Source organism: Eumetopias jubatus, unplaced genomic scaffold, assembly GCF_037043125.1.
Source record: "Eumetopias jubatus isolate StellerSeaLion01/CBP00866 unplaced genomic scaffold, mEumJub1_p1.0 scaffold_12, whole genome shotgun sequence".
Classification (NCBI taxonomy): Eukaryota; Metazoa; Chordata; class Mammalia; order Carnivora; family Otariidae; genus Eumetopias; species Eumetopias jubatus.
This window is the reverse complement of record NW_028274818.1, coordinates 104577930-104596559: the sequence shown is the minus strand read 5'-3', so window position 1 is coordinate 104596559 and position 18630 is coordinate 104577930. Positions and strand designations below refer to the sequence as shown.

Genomic DNA, 18630 nt, shown 5'->3' with positions numbered 1-18630 from the left:
ACAATGTGACTGAAGAAAGTGAAATTAAGGAATCAATCCCATTTACAATTGCATGAAAAACCATGAGATACCTAGGAATAAACCTAACCTAACTTAGAAGACACTGAAGACACTGGTGTAGCCAAGAGTCAGTAGCTATAGACAGTGCCCTCTGCAGGCAATGCAATGCAATGGCAATAAAAATGGGTGGTTTTTTGTTAGCTCCCTCATTTGTGCCAACAGCAGCATTACAGTACCAAGAAGAGGGAAGCTAGAAAGAATCAGAAAAATTCACCCAGCCCACCCTCTGCCTTCTTATGGAGCCATGTGAGTTAGACACTAGACCAGATCTTTCCTTGGAACCAGTGTTGCTGACACGTTCACTCAGTTGCTTGGCTTCACTTGGGAGTTCACGGAACACGTTGAATGTTCAGAAAAAGGAATTGATTTGTTGTGGTGGTGATGGCAAAGAAGGAATGGAGGTGGGACTAACCAAGGAATGGAGGTGGGAATGGAGTGGGACTAATCCTGGCTTCTGCAATCAGTGCTGATGCATTCAACTGTAGTAGAGGAAGGATCCAAACACCCAGCTGGGCCCGGCTGAGGTGCCTCTGCTGGGACCCTAAAGCACATGTCCTTTCATGAAATTTTGTGAGTTTATTTGACTATGTAAGATTGGCTGGATTTGTACAGAACACTCAGAACCTGTGGTGCCTTAAAGGCTAGCCTCCAGAGAAGAGGAGACAAGGCCTTAATCCCAATCTCTGGGACATTTTATCCTTATTCATTTTATGTTGCATAATACATATTCTGCTGTCAACTGGATGTATCTGGATTCTGGAAGGCCCCCTATTAGTGAGCTGAAAGCATCTACAGGGCTTGTTGAGCCATTTCTGCCTAGCATCCTTTCCCACCATACTTTCTTTATTTGCCTCTATGGGGTTAGCCTTATAGGCTTAGTAGGTTCATGGTTAAAATGGTTTCTGGCAGCTTCTTCCTTCAGCCTGCCTTCTTCCTCCACTCTGCTATCTCTCAGCATCACCTCAGTGGAAGGACTGCAAGGATCTAGAACCCTCAGTTGTGTAATGGGTTTTTGAGATAGTTGATGCACAGATTTGGTAAAATAACTCTTTGTGAGTGACCATCTTTAAAAAAGAGTGTACCTGGCAGTGTGCTGAGCAAGTGAGTATTACAAGTTGAAGGACCAGATGCCATGAGGGGAAGAATGGTCTGGAAATGGATTGTTTCCTTACTGATTATTTTATATGGTATCATTTAGGGCACATATAGGTTAGTCCCCCCTTCTCTGCAGCTCAAGAGAACCAGAGTGCCTGACAACAGAGACTTGGGTAGAGCTGAAAGTATCTCACTTTCAATGAGGCCAGTGGAGTCTTGGACAGTTTTCATTGTACAGAAATAAGAACACTGTTGTTGCTCAAGGTCTGTCTACAAAGATAGATTTAAGAAGGTCCAGATCCAGAATCATTACAGAGCCAACAAGGAAGAAAAAGCACAAAGGTCTTTGAGCAAACTGTATGAGCATATTCATGGTAGGCTCTCAGTAACCCTCAGCTCCTGAGTAGGCTGGTGGGCTCCAACCTACTTGAGTAGGTGCAATTAAGCAAAATCTCATCATTGGAGGAGAGAAACAATTTTTCCTCTTTCCACCTAGAATGAGAATCTCCAAAATCATGGAAGAGTCATTTACTAAATATGCATGAGTGAATTTCCTGGAAGAAATCAGCATGAACCTTTCAGTTTTCAAGCGTGGAACATTTCTGCAGTATTCATTCTAGGATTGAGACCATGATGTTTTAAGCTGCTCTTATATAATCATCGTTACTTTTTGTAGGTCTCACAGTGGAGGTGGGAAAGGAGATGATGTGAATGTAATTATTGCCATTGGAATTGCTCTTATTATTTCTTGCCTACATTTTACCTCCCTCCCTTGCCTGTTCCAGTTCTGCATCAGTGACTGGCCAGCCTCAGCACTTACTCAATCATCCCTCTGACCTGGCTTTCTCTTTCACTTTATAGATATGGGACCTCCACACATGGACTTTTTTTTTTTAAGATTTATTTATTATTTATTTTGAGAGAGTGAGAATGAGAGAGAGAGAGAGAGAGAGTACACGAGAGAGGGGAGGGTCAGAGGAAGAAGCAGACTCCCTGCTGAGCAGGGAGCCCGATGCAGGACTCGATCCTGGGACTCCAGGATCATGACCTGAGCCGAAGGCAGTCGCTTAACCAACTGAGCCACCCAGGCGCCCCACACATGGACTTTTTAAGAAGCTGGGAATTCCTGGGACAACACCTCTGCCTTTTTTGGGAACTGTTCATGGTTACCAAAATGTGATTGTTGTTTGAGCTCCCTCTTTTTCCTCTTAAGGTTGCAAATCCCATTTTAGTTCCGTAGTAAAAATACTCCTCCTCAGGAAGTAGTTCTTAGGTTTCCTGACTTTCCAGAAATGGTGTCATAGGCCCCACCCAGCACATGGCCAAGTCTACCCCAGGCTTACATTGTCTGCTGTTAGGAGCCTCGGTGTTTTCCTCAGTGGGCAGCCCAGCTCTCTGGCTAATTCAGCGAAGGACGATGTTTTAGCTTGTGAGCATCCTGAAGAGGCTTTTGTTTCTGGCAGTTGCAGGTTCCCAGGAAGGCATAGTTGTACTTGGTATTAGGAGAAGAGCATCAAGGGTGTCCATGTTAGTGGTCCATTAAGCTGTGTATGCTAGAGTCAGACTTTTTTGTTCATAGCACAAGCTCTGGGTAGCCAGGATAGCTCTGGAACTTCAGTTTATTGGGCAGCCCAAGATTCACCTTTAGGGAATTTGTACATACTTGAATTCTCTCAAGAACTGGCCAATCCCCTGCAGTTATTTCCATTGCTCTAATTCTCCTTTTGCTAATGGCAAAATCTCTTGGGATTTGAGAGGTTGAAGGAGAGCTCTCAGCTTTACTTCTCAACCTTCAGAGGAGGCACCCTATGGGTGAGTTGAACAGGGAGGGAGTATAACTGAGGTGAGATGGTGTTTGTCTATTGACTTCAGATTTTAACCTTTTTTTAAAAAAAGATTTTATTTATTTATTTGACAGAAAGAGACACAGCGAGAGAGGGAACACAAGCAGGGGGAGTGGGAGAGGGAGAAGCAGTCTTCCCGCGGAGCAGGGAGCCCGATGTGGGGCTCGATCCCAGGACCCTGGGATCATGACCTGAGCCGAAGGCAGACGCTTAACAACTGAGCCACCCAGGCGCCCCAGATTTAACCTTTAGATGAGTTGTGTGTGTGTGTGTGTGTGTGTGTGTGTGTGTTTTGTTTTTCATACAAAGGAAGAACTGTCCTTATAATATCACCAGAAGAGAGATACTTTAACAAAATTATTAAGAACGTAATGTAACTGGAGGTGCCTGAGTGGCTTGGTCTGTTAAGCATTGGACCTTTGATTTTAGCTCAGGTCCTGATATCAGGGTCATGGGATGGAGCCCCCACATCTGTTCTGCACTCAGCATTGAGTCTGTTTGAGATTCTTTCTCTTCCTCTCCCTCTGCTTGTGTTCTCTCTTTCAACAAATAAATAAAATCTTTAAGAAACAGAAGAAATTAAAGTAACTGAATGGAATGTACTAGCAGACACACACACTGATGTTGGTGGAGCCACTGTGGCTCATCTAGCTCTGATTCCTTGTCCGAGGCCCAGCTTCTGGACAGAGGGCTAGGAGCTCACATCGAGAAGGCCAGTGGGCACAGTCTCACGTGCAGGCTGCTCTCTGCTGTGGAGTTCCTTTCTCACAGACCTGAGGCTTGTTTCTCAGATCCCACGTTCTCCCACTGAGACCCTCGGTTTCCAATTATCATCTAAGAACTACTTGGGCTTTTCCCTCTGAAAAAGTAATAATTTCCTTTCCACAGTTCCCAAATCAACTCCTTAGGACTTGCACCCAAAACCCACATTTCTGGGACCCAATTTTGCACGGTTAAAACATCAAAATCACAGTTGAAACTTAAGGACAGGAAGTTTTGTTTTTTTTTTTTTAAAGTGACAGAAGTGAAAACTCATATCAAATGTTTTAATCGACTCTGCCCTTTGTGGAGTAGTGGCACTATCCCATCTTTCCATGTTGAGGTGGAGGACTGGAAGGCGAGTCCACCTTGTGTCATTCATTCATTCATCTCTCACTTTCTCCCTCAACAAATATGTCTTAGACTTGTATAAATCTGCTAGACTAGAAGAGGTCACTGGTGTCTTAATATCCTAAATCCACTGGAATTCCAGTAGGGCTCATGAGATCAATAAACAGGACGCTGACTGAGCATTCAGAATGTTCAGGCCATGCTGACTTCCCCTCAGCTTCAGTTTTCCCACATGGCCCTGGAGGTAAATAATTCAGAGGGTTCTGGGATTTAGAGACAGCACATGCATAAGAAAAACACATGAGACAGACAGGTTACATAGTCTTCACAAATATGGTAAATTGTTCAGTATCTACACTACTTGGACATAATTCAAGAGGAACTTGAAATTCTGTTTCAGTACCTCCTCTGTTTTCTTATTTCTGGTAAGTCACCTGTGAATAAGAGCTTCCCTCTAACTGCCAGTGAGAGACAGTAAGCCACATTTCATGTGATCTAAGTCATTTTGGTCCTTGTTAGATGTAGGACTCAGTATATTTAGATTAGTAATATATTTTGTTTCTTCTTGCAGGGTTTTTGTGATTTTGATGAGAAATGTTTTAGAAAGTATGGAAGAATGTGGGGGTGAGCATTCTGGACATTTCCAATGGATAGACTTGTTATGATGAGGCCCCCGGTGTGGACAGTCTCAGTCAAGAGCCCCTTGGGATACAGCCCACTGTAGTAAAGCTTCTTGAGCCTCTGCTTCCTGGGATTCTGTGTCACCAGCTGTGCGGGTCCAAGTGCAAATCGGGCCTGGAGGGTATCCTTTATTTATACTTTGGATTCAATATGCCCTTTTGAAAGAAGGGTTGGGGTAAACACAATGGGAAACCATTTCTGCTCACCTTTTCTTACTTTCACTAGAAGTGTGGAGTTTGTTTTGTGAGAAAGACAATTATCATATGGTTTCACTCATATGTGAAACATAAGCAATAGCATGGAGGACCACAGGGGAAGGGAGGGAAAACTGAATGGGAAGAAATCAGAGAGGGAGACAAACCATGAGAGACTCTGGACTCTGGGAAATAAACTGAGGGTTACAGAAGGCATTGGGGGGATAGGATAACCGGGTGATGGGTATTAAACCACAATTGCAACCCAGGAATAAAGCTCACTTGACCACAGTGAGGAAAAAAATATCAAGCCAAGATTTTTCTTTCAATAGAAGTATTCAATATACAAATGTTTCTTTATTCTATGTACTTGAAGAGATGTAGGAAAATTTTAAACCACAGTGTTTCCTGGTGGGCTGATGGCCTTGGTGATTCTGTAGTATGGCCTTGGCTGCTTGCAGTGGATGCTCCTGTTCAGTGTGGCCAGAGGCTTGATGAAGCAGAGGAAGAGGTAGAGTGTGGTGCTGGGATGCTCACCGCCAATAGTGTACCTCCTCGTACCTCTTTATCTTCTCTGGTCAAAGCCTCAGAAACCATAGGGCTCTGAGTGGGATGCACCACAAGCAACATGACGGAATAGAAAGAACCCAGATGTCTGGATCACCACTGGTTCAGCTCCACTGCCCCTTCCCACATTCAGTACTGCTCAGCTGTGGATGGAGCCAGTCTTACATGGTGGGGCCAGTTCTGTCCTTAGTACATGGTTCTCATGCTTGGCTGTGGGTGAGAATCACCTGGGAGAGCTTGTTCAAAATGCAGATTCTTGCGCCCCATGCCCCAGCAACACCGAATCTGGAGAATATGGGGTGGGGCCCAAGAATCTGAAATTAACTTGTAGTGGAAACAATATTAGGGCTGTGTGAGATCATGAATATAAAGGGTTACCCCAAACCACTGTCCCTTGTCCATCCAGGTGTTTTTGAACAAATATGATGGGATGAGGGGAAATATGATCAGGCTGATGGGAGAGCTTACCTATGTGCCACCTCATTAACTTCCATCACTGCTACAACACAAAATGTACTCATCTCCCACTGAAACCTTCTGAGTCTTAGAACACTTTTTAGAGATGCACAGCATTTAGTTCAGTGATTCTCATTCATCTTTATTTATTTATTTATTTATTTATTTATTTATTTATTTATTATTTATTTATTTATATATTATGTTCAATTAGCCAACATACAGTACATCATTAGTTTTTGGTGTAGTATTCAACTATTCATTTTTAGATGTGATCACAAAACTATTTGAAATTCCTCTGTGATGTCAAAGAAAGAATAAACTTGTAGAAAATTGTTCATTTTGTTCTGGTAAATGCAAATGATTTATAGAGGAAAATACAATGTTAGAAGACAGTGTAATTTAACTTAAAGTAAAGCTCATGCTGGTGGCTGATTCCCATTGATGGGCCATTTTGACCGTCAGGTCAGGACTAATAGGGATGGATCACATATAAAGAGTCAGCTTTGTGTGAGACATGTGTGAAAAGTGGGCGTGCCCTTCTGCTCCGGGATGTCACCTACATGGAGCCCAAGGAACTCAGACTTGGGACCCACATATAAGAATAAATACCAGTAATGAAAAGAAAATATGTCTAAAATGAATTATACATGTTCCTGTGTATTTCTTTATTCTCTTTGTCCTTTTGTTTCAAATTTTTCTGACTTTGACATTACCAAGGGCCTCTCTTTAATGGTTAAAATAATATTTCTTTTAAAATGTAATTGGGAAGGACGGGTGCCTGGGTGGCTCAATTGGTTAAACATCTGTCTTCGGCTTAGGTCATGATTTCTGGGTCCCACAGGGAGCCTGCTTCTCCCTCTCCCTCTGTTTCTCCCCCTGCCTGTGCACTTTCTCTTTCTTTCTCTGTCAAATAAATAAGTAAAGTCTTTTTAAAAATGTAACTAGGAGAGAAATTTTAGAAAATAGGGCAAAGAAATCATTCATAATCCTACCATCACTTTTTGAGCATTCCAAGACTTTTTCATTTGCAGACATCTTACATATTTGTGATCAGTGTGTCTTCAATTTTCATCTAATATTCTCTCCTATGCATTTCATGTGTTTGGTATTTCTTCAAAATTATAATTTTTCATATCTAAGTGGGTGGACTCTCCCTCATTTTTTTGTTCCTAGATAATTTGCTTGCCTTCAGGTATTCACTAACCTAAGTTGCTTCTTGATGATATATAAAAAGTATTTGAAATGTCCAAAACACATCAAAAATACTTGAAATATTCTAAAAATGCAAAAAACTATGGAGAATGGTCCAGGAAATACCCGTGTACACATCACCTAGAATTAACAAATGTTCTAATTTTATTTCTTTTTTTTCTAATGTTATTTCTAATCTAATGTCAGATTTTAGATTATATAACATCAGGATAAAAGTCTCGACTTCCAGGCATGGCTGCAACTGCAAAAACTGTCATGTTAAGTGTAATCAGCTCTGTTTTCCCAACACAGGTTTTATGTTGGGTAACAGCCTGTGTTGGCTATCACGGATCCAGACATGATCAAAACAGTACTAGTGAAAGAATGTTATTCTGTCTTCACAAACTGGCGGGTGGGCATGGAGTTATTTTAAATTCACATACTTATTTATTTATTTATAAAACTTTCATTTTGACACAATTATAGATTCACAGGAAGTTGTCATGGGAGGTCCCATATTGTATGATCTTCAAGTTCTTTCCCCTGAGGTAATATCCTGCATAACTATAGTACAGTATGGAATTGGAAATTGACATTGGTTCTCAGATTTCAACAGTTTTATGTGCACTCATTTCTGTGTGTATGTGTGCATGTGTGTGTTGCTTTCTGAACATTTATCTTACCTGTAAATTTGTGTATCCACCACCCCAATTATATTACAGAGCTGTTCCATCATCAAAAGTCTCCTGCTTACTATTCTTTTGTAGGCACTATGTATGGCTTGTCTTTTTGTTGTATCGGGGTCTCAACGGAGCAAACATTTTTTATTTTGATAAGGCCAATTTAACATTTTTTTCCTTTTATGGGTTGTGAGTTTGGCATCAAGTTTGAAAAATCTTTACCTAGCCCTAAGTCCCAAGGATTTTCTCAAAGTAGTTTGTTTTATGTTTTACATTTAAGTATATAGTTTTATATTGTTTTATGTTTTACATCAATAATATAAATCTTATATAATTTTATGTTTCACATTTAAGTCTTTGATCCATTTTGTGTCAATTTTTAATGTTAATTGTGAGGTGTGAAGTTTAAGTCAAAGATCCTTGTTTTTGGCCTATGGATGTCTAATTGCTCCAGCACCATTTGTGAAAAGGCTATACTCCCTCCATTGAATTGCTTTTGTAGCAGTATCAAAATTGAGTTGGGCCTATATGTGTGTATGTCTATTTCTCATTCTCTGTTCTCTTCACTGATCTCTACCTCTCCCTCCACCAATGCCAGGCTCTCTTGATTACTGTAGCCATATAATAAGTCTCAGCATCATGAGCAGTGATTCCTCCCATTTTATTTTTTGTTGGAATTGTTTTAGGTATTTTAGCTCCTTTGTCTTTCCATACAAATTTAGAATTAGCTTATCTGTGTTTACATGATATTTGCCAGGATTTTTTAAAAAATTTTATTGTTATGTTAATCACCATACATTACATCATTAGTTTTGGATGTAGTGTTCCATGATTCATTGTTTGTGCATAACACCCAGTGCTCCACGCAGAAGGTGCCCTCTTTAATACCCATCACCAGGCTAACCCATCCTCCCATCCCTCTCCCCTCTAGAACCCTCAGTTTGTTTTTCAGAGTCCATCGTCTCTCATGGTTGGTCTCCCCCTCCGTTCCCCCCCTTCATTCTTCCCCTTCTGCTATCTTCTTTTTTTTTCTTAATATATATTGCATTATTTGTTTCAGAGGTACAGATCTGTGATTCAACAGTCTTGCACAATTCACAGCACTCGCCATAGCACATACCCTCCCCAATGTCTATCACCCAGCCACCCCAACCCTTCCACCCCCCCACCACTCCAGCAACCCTCAGTTTGTTTCCTGAGATTAAGAATTCCTCACATCAGTGAGGTCATATGATACATGTCTTTCTCTGATTGACTTATTTCATTCAGCATAACACCCTCCAGTTCCATCCATGTCATTGCAAATTTGCCAGGATTTTTTAAGACGTGATTAAACCTATCGATCATTTCTGCAAAATCTGTATCTTTAATAAGTCATGTCTTTCAATGCATGAACACAGTATGTGTTTATTTAGGTTTTCTTTGATTCTTTTCACCAACATTTAGTTCTCAGCACAGGAACACATGTTTTGTTCATCACACATCCTGAGTATTTCACCTTCTTTGTGTGATTATAATTGTTATTGTGTTCTTAATGTGTTTTCACATATTCATTATATAGAAATGTGGTTGATTTTTGGTGTTGATCTTATTTCCTATAACCTAGCTTAGCTCATTTATTAGATGCAGAGGTGTTCTTTTTTATATTCCTCAAGATTTTCTACATTGACAATTATGTCACCCGAAACAGGAACACTCCTATTTTTATCTTTCCAATTTTATGCCTTTATTTCTTTGTTTTGTCTTATTGCACTAGCTAGGATTTCTAGTATGATGTCGAATAAGAGTGGTGAGAGTGAACATTCTTACCTTGTTCCTGATGTTAGGGCAAAATATTCAATCTTTTGCCATTTAACAATTTGTGTATATGTTTTTACAATGAAAACTGTATATATTTAAATGTGATGTTTTCATTTATAAAGCGATTGTGACAAATGAAACATATTAACATATCTATCACCATCCAGAGTTACTTTGTGTATGGGTGTGCGTGTGTTAAGAACATGTAAGATCGAGGGAGGAGCAAGATGGCGGAGGAGTAGGAGACCTAAATTTCATCTGGTCCCAGGAATTCAGCTAGATAGGGATCAAACCATTCTGAGCACCTATGAACTCAACAGGAGATCAAAGAAAAGAATAGCAGAAACTCAATGAACAGAAAAGTGACTACTTTCTGGAAGGTAGGACATGGGGAGAAGTGAATCCGAGGTGATATTCGGGAAGATAGACGGTGGGGGAGGGGGCCCCTGTCAGCTGCTACCGGCAAGTGATAGAGCAGCAGAGCACAAAATCAGAACTTTTAGAAGTCGGCTCCACTGAGGGACATTGCTCCAGTGGCTAAGCAGAGGGTAGAACACTCTCTGGGACAGTGTGGTCTCAGGACCCTCAGGGTCACAGAAAGACAGGCAGTGCCTGAGTGCGGCAGAGCTCCCAAATATTGGAGCGGGGAAGCCGGCTGCAAAGACAGAGCCGAGGAGTGGGCTCTCAGCTCGGGGTTGCCATAAACCGTGATCCATGGCACAATTGGGCCATTGCTCTTCCAGCAGGGACCCAACAAGCACAGATCCGGGGAGACCCCCCCTTCCTCCCCTGGGAGGAGGGGCATGGGAGCACACCACAGGGATCTGCTGGGTTTGGAGACTCCACATGGGGTTGGGTCCAGAGATAGAAATGCTCAGTCACAGGCCAGGTGAGCACAGAGTGCGGCAGGAGACCAGGGAGATGGGAGTGACTGACTGCTTTTCTTGGGGGCACACTGAGGAGTGGGACCCCAAGTTTTCAGCTCCTCCGGGGCAGAGATTGGGAGGCCGCCATTTCACTCTCGTCCTCCAAAGCTGTACAGAAAGCTTGCAGGGAACAAAAGCTCCCCAGAGCAAACCCGAGCAGATGACAGCCCAGCCCAGCAAGGGTGGGGCAATTCCGCCTCCGGCAAAGACATTTGGGAACCACGGCAACAGGCCCCTCCCCCAGAAGATCAGCACGAACAGCCAGCAAGCCAAGACCAAATTTACCGATCAAGGAGAACGGTAGGGGAATACTGCACATAGAATTCAAGGCTTTTTTTCCCCGTGATTCTTTAGTCTTTCAAAGTTTTGTGTTGTTTTTTTTTTTTACTTTCTTTTTCTTTTTGAATTTTTCTTTTTCCCTTTTTCAACCAACATCTTATCAATCCCTTTTTTAAAAATCTTTTTTATTTTTCATTTTTAGAGTCATATTCTATCCCTTCATAGTAGTTAACCTTATTTTTGGTGTATATATATATATACATATATATATATATATATATAAGTTGTTCTCTCTTTAAAATTTTGGGATACAGTTTCTTCTAACAGACCAAAATATACCCTAAATCTCTAGTGTATGGCTTTGTTCTAGTCTCCTGCCTGATCACATTCTCACCCTTTTTTTTTCTTTTAAATCCTCTTCTTTCTTTTTTCAACCAACTTCTTATCAATTCCTTGTATAAAATCTTTTATAATTTTCAGGTTTACAGTCATATTCCATCCCTTCATCGTATTTACCCTTATTCTTGTACTTATATAAGTTTTTCTTTCTTTAAAATTTTGGGAGGCACTTTCTTCTAACAGACCAAAATACGCCCAAAATTTAGAGTGTGGCACTGATCTATGCACCAGCTTGATTATATTTGATCATATTCTGTTTTTTGTTTGTTTATTTGTTTTTATCTTTTTCTTTTTTTCTCTCTCTCTCTTTTTTCTTGCTTTCCCTTTCTTTTCCCCTGGTTTCAGGTCTTTTCTGATTTGTTTAGTGTCTATTTTTCTGGGGTCGTTGTTACCCTGTTAGCATTTTGTTCTCTCATTTATCTGTTGTCCTCTGGACAAAATGACAAGATGGAAAAAATCACCTCAGAAAAAGAACAAGAGGCAGTACCGACTGCCAGGGACCTAATCAATACGGACATTAGTAAGATATCGGAACTAGAGTTCAGAATGACGATTTTAAAGATACTAATTGGGCTTGAAAAAAGCATGGAAGATACTAGAGAAACCCTTTCTGGAGAAATAAAAGAACTAAAATCTAACCAATTCGAAATCAAAAAGGCTATTAATGAGGTGTAATAAAAAATGGAGGCTCTAACTGCTAGGATAAATGAGGCAGAAGAGAGAATTAGTGATATAGAAGACCAAATGATAGAAAATAAAGAAACTGAGAAAAAGAGAGATAAACAACTACTGGATCACGAGGGCAGAATTCCAGAGATAAGTGATACCATAAGACGAAACAATATTAGAATAATTGGAATCCCAGAAGAAGGAGAGAGAGGGACAGAAGGTATATTGGAGCAAATTATAGCAGAGAATTTCCCTAATTTGGGGAAGGAAACAGGCATCAAAATCCAGGAGGCACAGAGAACCCCCCCTCAAAATCAATAAAAATAGGTCAACACCCCCAACATCTAATAGTAAAACTTACGAGTCTCAGAGATAAAGAGAAAATCCTGAAAGCAGCCCGGGACAAGAGATCTGTAACCTACAATGGTAGAAGCATTAGACTGGCAACAGATCTATCCGCAGAGACCTGGCAGGCCAGAAAGGACTGGCATGATATATTCAGAGCACTAAATGAGAAAAACATGCAGCCAAGAATACTATATCCAGCTAAGCTGTCACTGAAAATAGAAGGAGAGATAAAAAGTTTCCAGAACAAACAAAAACTAAAGGAATTTGCAAACAGGAAACCAGCCCTACAAGAAATATTGAAAGGGGTCCTCTAAACAAAGAGAGAGCCTAAAAGTAACATAGACCAGAAAGGAACACAGACAATATACAGTAACAGTCACCTTACAGGCAATACAATGAGTATCCAAAATCTATAAAGAACTCATTAAACTCGGGCGCCTGGGTGGCTCAGTTGGTTAAGCGACTGCCTTCGGCTCAGGTCGTGATCCTGGAGTCCCGGGATCGAGTCCCGCATCGGGCTCCCTGCTCGGCAGGGAGCCTGCTTCTCCCTCTGACCCTCTTCCCTCTTGTGCTCTCTGTCTCTCATTCTCTCTTTCTCAAATAAATAAATAAAATCTTTAAAAAAAAAAAAACTCATTAAACTCAATACCCAAAGAACAAATGATCCAATCAAGAATTGGGCAGAAGACATGAACAGACATTTCTGCAAAGAAGACATCCAAATGGCCAACAGACACATGAAAAAGTGCTCAACATCGTTCATCATCAGGGAAATCCAAATCAAAACCTCAATGAGATACCACCTCACACCAGTCAGAATGGCTAAAATTAACAAGTCAGGAAACGACAGATGTTGGCGAGGATGTGGAGAAAAGGGAACCCTCCTACACTGTTGGTGGGAATGCAAGCTGGTGCAGCCACTCTGGAAAACAGTATGGAGGTTCCTCAAAAAGTTGAAAAAATTACCATACAACCCAGCAATTGCACTACTGGGTATTTACCCCAAAGATACAAATGTAGGGATCCGCAGGGGTATGTGCACCCCGATGTTTATAGCAGCAATGTCCACAATAGCCAAACTATGGAAAGAGCCAAGATGTCCATCGACAGATGAATGGATAAAGAAGTGGTTTATATATACAATGGAATATTATGCAGCCATCAAAAGGAATGAACTCTTGCCATTTGCAAAAACGTGGATGGAACTGGAGGGTATTATGCTGAGCAAAATAAGTCAATCAGAGAAAGACATGTATCATATGACCTCACTGATAGGAGGAATTCTTAATCTCAGAAAGCAAACTGAGGTTTGCTGGAGTGGTGGGGTGTGGGAGGGATGGGGTGGCAGGGTGATAGACATTGGGGTGGGTATGTGCTATGGTGAGCTCTGTGAATTGTGCAAGACTGTTGAATCACAGACCTGTACCTCTGAAACAAATAATACATTATATGTTAAAAAGAAGAAGAAGAAGAAGAAGAAGAAGAAGAAGGAGAAAGGAGAAGAAGATAGCAGGAAGGGAAAAATGAAGGGGGGGGAATCAGAGGCGGAGACAAACCATGAGAGACTATGGACTCTGAGAAACAAACTGAGGGTTCTAGAGGGGAGGGGAGTAGGGGGATGGGTTAGCCAGGTGATGGGTATTAAAGAGGGCATATATTGAATGGAGCACTGGGTGTTATATGCAAACAATGAATCATGGAGCACTACATCAAAAACTAATGATGTAATGTATGGTAATTAGCATAACATAAAAAAATGTAAGATCTACATTTTAAGCAAATTTCAAGTATATAGTACAGTATTAATAATTATAATCACCATGTATATTCCATCTCCAGAACTTACTCATCTTAAAACTGAAAGTTTGTACCATTTGATTACTGTCTGCCCTTTGCCCTCCTCCCCAGCTTCTGATATCTACCATTCTACCCTCTGTTACTGAGCTTGACTTTATTTTTCTAGATTCCACTTATAAGTGAGATCATGGGATAGCTGTCTTCCTCTGTCTGGTTTAGTGCTCCTAGTGTGTTGTCCATGTTGTCCAGGTTCATCCATGCTTGGAAATGGCAGGATTTCCTTCCTTTTTAAGGCTGAGCAATATTCCATTTTCTTTATCCATTTATCTGTCCACTTACATTTATTTATTTATTTATTTATATTTAAATTCTAGTTAGTTAACATACAATGCACTATTGGCTTTAGGAGTAGAAGTCAGTGATTCATCACTCACATACAACACCCAGTCCTCATCACAAGTGCCCTCCTTAATGCCCATTACCCATCTAGCCCATTCCCCACCCGTCTCTTTCCATCAACCCTCAGTTTGTTCTCTATCATTAAGAGTCTCTTATGGTTTGTTTCCCTCTCTCCTTTTTCCCCCCTTCCCAAATGTTCCTCTGTTTTCTTTCTTAAATTCCACATATGGTATTTGTTTTTCTCTGACTGACTTCTTTCACTTAGCATAACACTGTCTTGCTCCATCCACATTGTTGCAAATGGCAAGATTTCATTCTTTTTGGTGGTTGAGTAATATTCCATTTGGTGGCTGAGTGAGTATATATATATATATATATATACACCACATCTTCTTTTTTTATTGTTATGTTAATCACCATATATTACATCATTAGTTTTTGGTGCAGTGTTCCATGATTCATTGTTTGTTCATAACACCCAGTGCTCCATGCAGAACGTGCCCTCCTCAATACCCATCACCAGGCTAACCCATCCCCCTACCCCCCTCCCCTCTAGAACCCTCAGTTTGTTTTTCAGAGTCCATCATCTCTCCTGGTTCGTCTCCCCCTCTGACATACCCCCCTTTTCTTCCTCTCCTATTATCGTCTTCTTTTTCTTTTTTCTTAAAATATGTTGCATTATTTGTTTCAGAAGTACAGATCTGTGATTCAACAGTCTTGCACAATTCACAGCGCTCACCGTAGCACATACCCTCCCCAATGTCTATCACCCAGCCACCCCATCCCTCCCACCCCCAACCACTCCAGTAACACTCAGTTTGTTTCCTGAGATTAAGAATTCCTCATATCCTGTGAATTGTGCAAGACTGTTGAATCACAGATCTGTACTTCTGAAACAAATAATGCAACATATTTTAAGAAAAAAGAAAAAGAAGAAGATAACAGGAGAGGAAGAAAAGGGGAGTATGTCAGAGGGGGAGACGAACCATGAGAGATGATGGACTCTGAAAAACAAACTGAGGGTTCTAGAGGGGAGGGGGGTAGGGGGATGGGTTAGCCTGGTGATGGGTATTGAGGAGGGCACGTTCTGCATGGAGCACTGGGTGTTATGAACAAACAATGAATCATGGAACACTGCACCAAAAACTAATGATGTAATATATGGTGATTAACATAACAATAAAAATATTAAAAAAAAAAAAGAATTCCTCATATCAGTGAGGTCATGTGATACATGTCTTTCTCTGATTGACTTATTTCACTCAGCATAACACCCTCCAGTTCCATCCACGTTGTTGCAAATGGCAAGATCTCATTCCTTTTGATGGCTGCATAATATTCCATTGTGTATATATACCACCTCTTCTTTATCCATTCATCTGTCGATGGACATCTTGGCTCTTTCCACAGTTTGGCTATTGTGGACATTGCTGCTATAAACATCGGGGTGCACGTACCCCTTCGGGTCCCTACATTTGTATCTTTGTGGTAAATACCCAGTAGTGCAATTGCTGGATCGAACGGTAGCTCTAATTTCAACTGTTTCAGGAACCTCCATACTGTTTTCCAGAGGGGTTGCACCAGCTTGCATTCCCACCAACAGTGTAGGAGGGTTCCCCTTTCTCCACATCCCCGCCAACATCTGTCGTTCCCTGACTTGTTAATTTTAGCCATTCTGACGGGTGTGAGGTGGTATCTCATTGAGGTTTTGATTTGGATTTCCCTGATGCCGAGCGATGTGGAGCACTTTTTCATGTGCCTGTTGGCCATTTGGATGTCTTCTTTGGAGAAATGTCTGTTCATGTCTTCTGCCCATTTCTTGATTGGATTATTTGTTCTTTGGGTGTTGAGTTTGGTAAGTTCTTTATAGATTTTGGATACTAGCCCTTTATCTGATATGTCATTTGCAAATATTTTCTCCCATTCTGTCGGTTGTCTTTTGGTTTTGTGGACTGTTTCTTTCGCTGTGCAAAAGCTTTTTATCTTGATGAAATCCCAATAGTTCATTTTTGCCCTGGCTTCCCGTGCCTTTGACGATGTTTCTAGGAAAAAGTTGCTGCGGCTAAGGTCGAAAAGGTTGCTACCTGTGTTCTCCTTTAGGATTTTGATGGACTCTTGTCTCACATTTAGGTCTTTCAACCATTTGGAGTCTATTTTTGTGTGTGGTGTAAGGAAATGGTCCAGTTTCATTCTTCTGCATGTGGCTGTCCAATTTTCCCAACACCATTTGTTGAAGAGACTGTCTTTTTTCCATTGGACATTCTTTCCTGCTTTGTCAAAGATAAGTTGACCATAGAGTTGAGGGTCCATTTCTGGGCTCTCGATTCTGTTCCATTGATCGATGTGTCTGTTTTTGTGCCAGTACCATACTGTCTTGATGATGACACCTTTGTAATAGAGCTGGAAGTCCGGAATTGTGATGCCGCCAGCTTTGCTTTTCTTTTTCAGTATTCCTCTGGCTATTCTGGGTCTCTTCTGGTTCCATACAAATTTTAGGATTATTTGTTCCATTTCTTTGAAAAAAGTGGATGGTATTTTGATGGGGATTGCATTGAATGTGTAGATTGCTCTAGGTAGCATTGACATCTTCACAATGTTGATTCGCCCAATCCATGAGCATGGAAGCTTTTTCCATTTCTTTGTGTCTTCTTCAATTTCTTTCATGAGTATTTTATAGTTTTCTGAGTACAGATCCTTTGCCTCTTTGGTTAGATTTATTCCTAGGTATCTAATGGTTTTGGGTGCAATTGTAAATGGGATAGACTCCTTGATTTGTCTCTCTTCTGTCTTGTTGTTGGTGTATAGGAATGCCACTGATTTCTGTGCATTGATTTTATATCCTGCTACTTTACTGAATTCCTGTATGAGTTCTAGCAGTTTTGGGGTGGAGTCTTTTGGGTTTTCCACATACAGTATCATATCATCTGCAAAGAGTGAGAGTTTGACTTCCTCTTTGCCGATTTGGATGCCTTTGATTTCTTTTTGTTGTCTGATTGCTGTGGCTAGGACTTCTAATACTATGTTGAATAGCAGTGGTGAGAGTGGACATCCCTGCCGCGTTCCTGACTTTAAGGGAAAAGCTCTCAGCCTTTCCCCATTGAGAATGATATTCGCTGTAGGTTTTTCATAGATGGCTTTTATGATATTGAGGTATGTACCCTCTATCCCTATACTCTGAAGAGTTTTGATCAAGAAAGGATGCTGTACTTTGTCAAATGCTTTTTCTGCATCTATTGAGAGGATCATATGATTCTTGTTCTTTCTTTTGTTAATGTATTGTATCACGTTGATTGATTTGCGGATGTTGAACCAGCCTTGCAGCCCAGGGATAAATCCCACTTGGTCGTGGTGAATAATCCTTTTAATGTACTGTTGGATCCTATTGGCTAGTATTTTGGTGAGAATTTTTGCATCCATGTTCATCAAGGATATTGGTCTGTAATTCTCTTTTTTGATGGGGTCTTTGTCTGATTTTGGGATCAAGGTAATGCTGGCCTCCTAAAATGAGTTTGGAAGTTTTCCTTCCATTTCTATTTTTTGGAACAGTTTCAGGAGAATAGGTATTAATTCTTCTTTAAATGTGTGATAGAATTCCCCTGGGAAGCCATCTGGCCCTGGGCTTTTGTTTGTTGGGAGATTTTTGATGACTGTTTCAATTTCCTTAGCGGTTATAGGTCTGTTCAGGTTTTCTATTTCTTCCTGGTTCAATTTTGGTAGTTGATACATCTCTAGGAATGCACCCATTTCTTCCAGGTTATCTAATTTGCTGGCATAGAGTTGCTCATAATATGTTCTTATAATTGTTTGTATTTCTTTGGTGTTGGTGGTGATCTCTCCTCTTTCATTCATGATTTTGTTGATTTGGGTCATTTCTCTTTTCTTTTTGATCAGTCTGGCCAGGGGTTTATCAATCTTGTTAATTCTTTCAAAGAACCAGCTCCTAGTTTCGTTGATCTGTTCTACTGTTCTTTTGGTTTCTAGTTCATTGATTTCTGCTCTGATCTTTATGATTTCTCTTCTCCTGCTGGGTTTAGGCTTTATTTGCTGTTCTTTCTCCAGCTCCTTTAGGTGTAGGGTTAGGTTGTGTATTTGAGACCTTTCTTGTTTCTTGAGAAAGGCTTGTATTGCTATA

The 18630-nt window shown here is 40.7% G+C and overlaps 1 pseudogene; it reads left to right on the top strand.

The window, feature by feature from the left end:
• The window catches only part of LOC114214386 (cytochrome P450 3A12-like), a 37681-nt pseudogene that overhangs the window by 2031 nt on the left and 17020 nt on the right, over positions 1-18630 (top strand).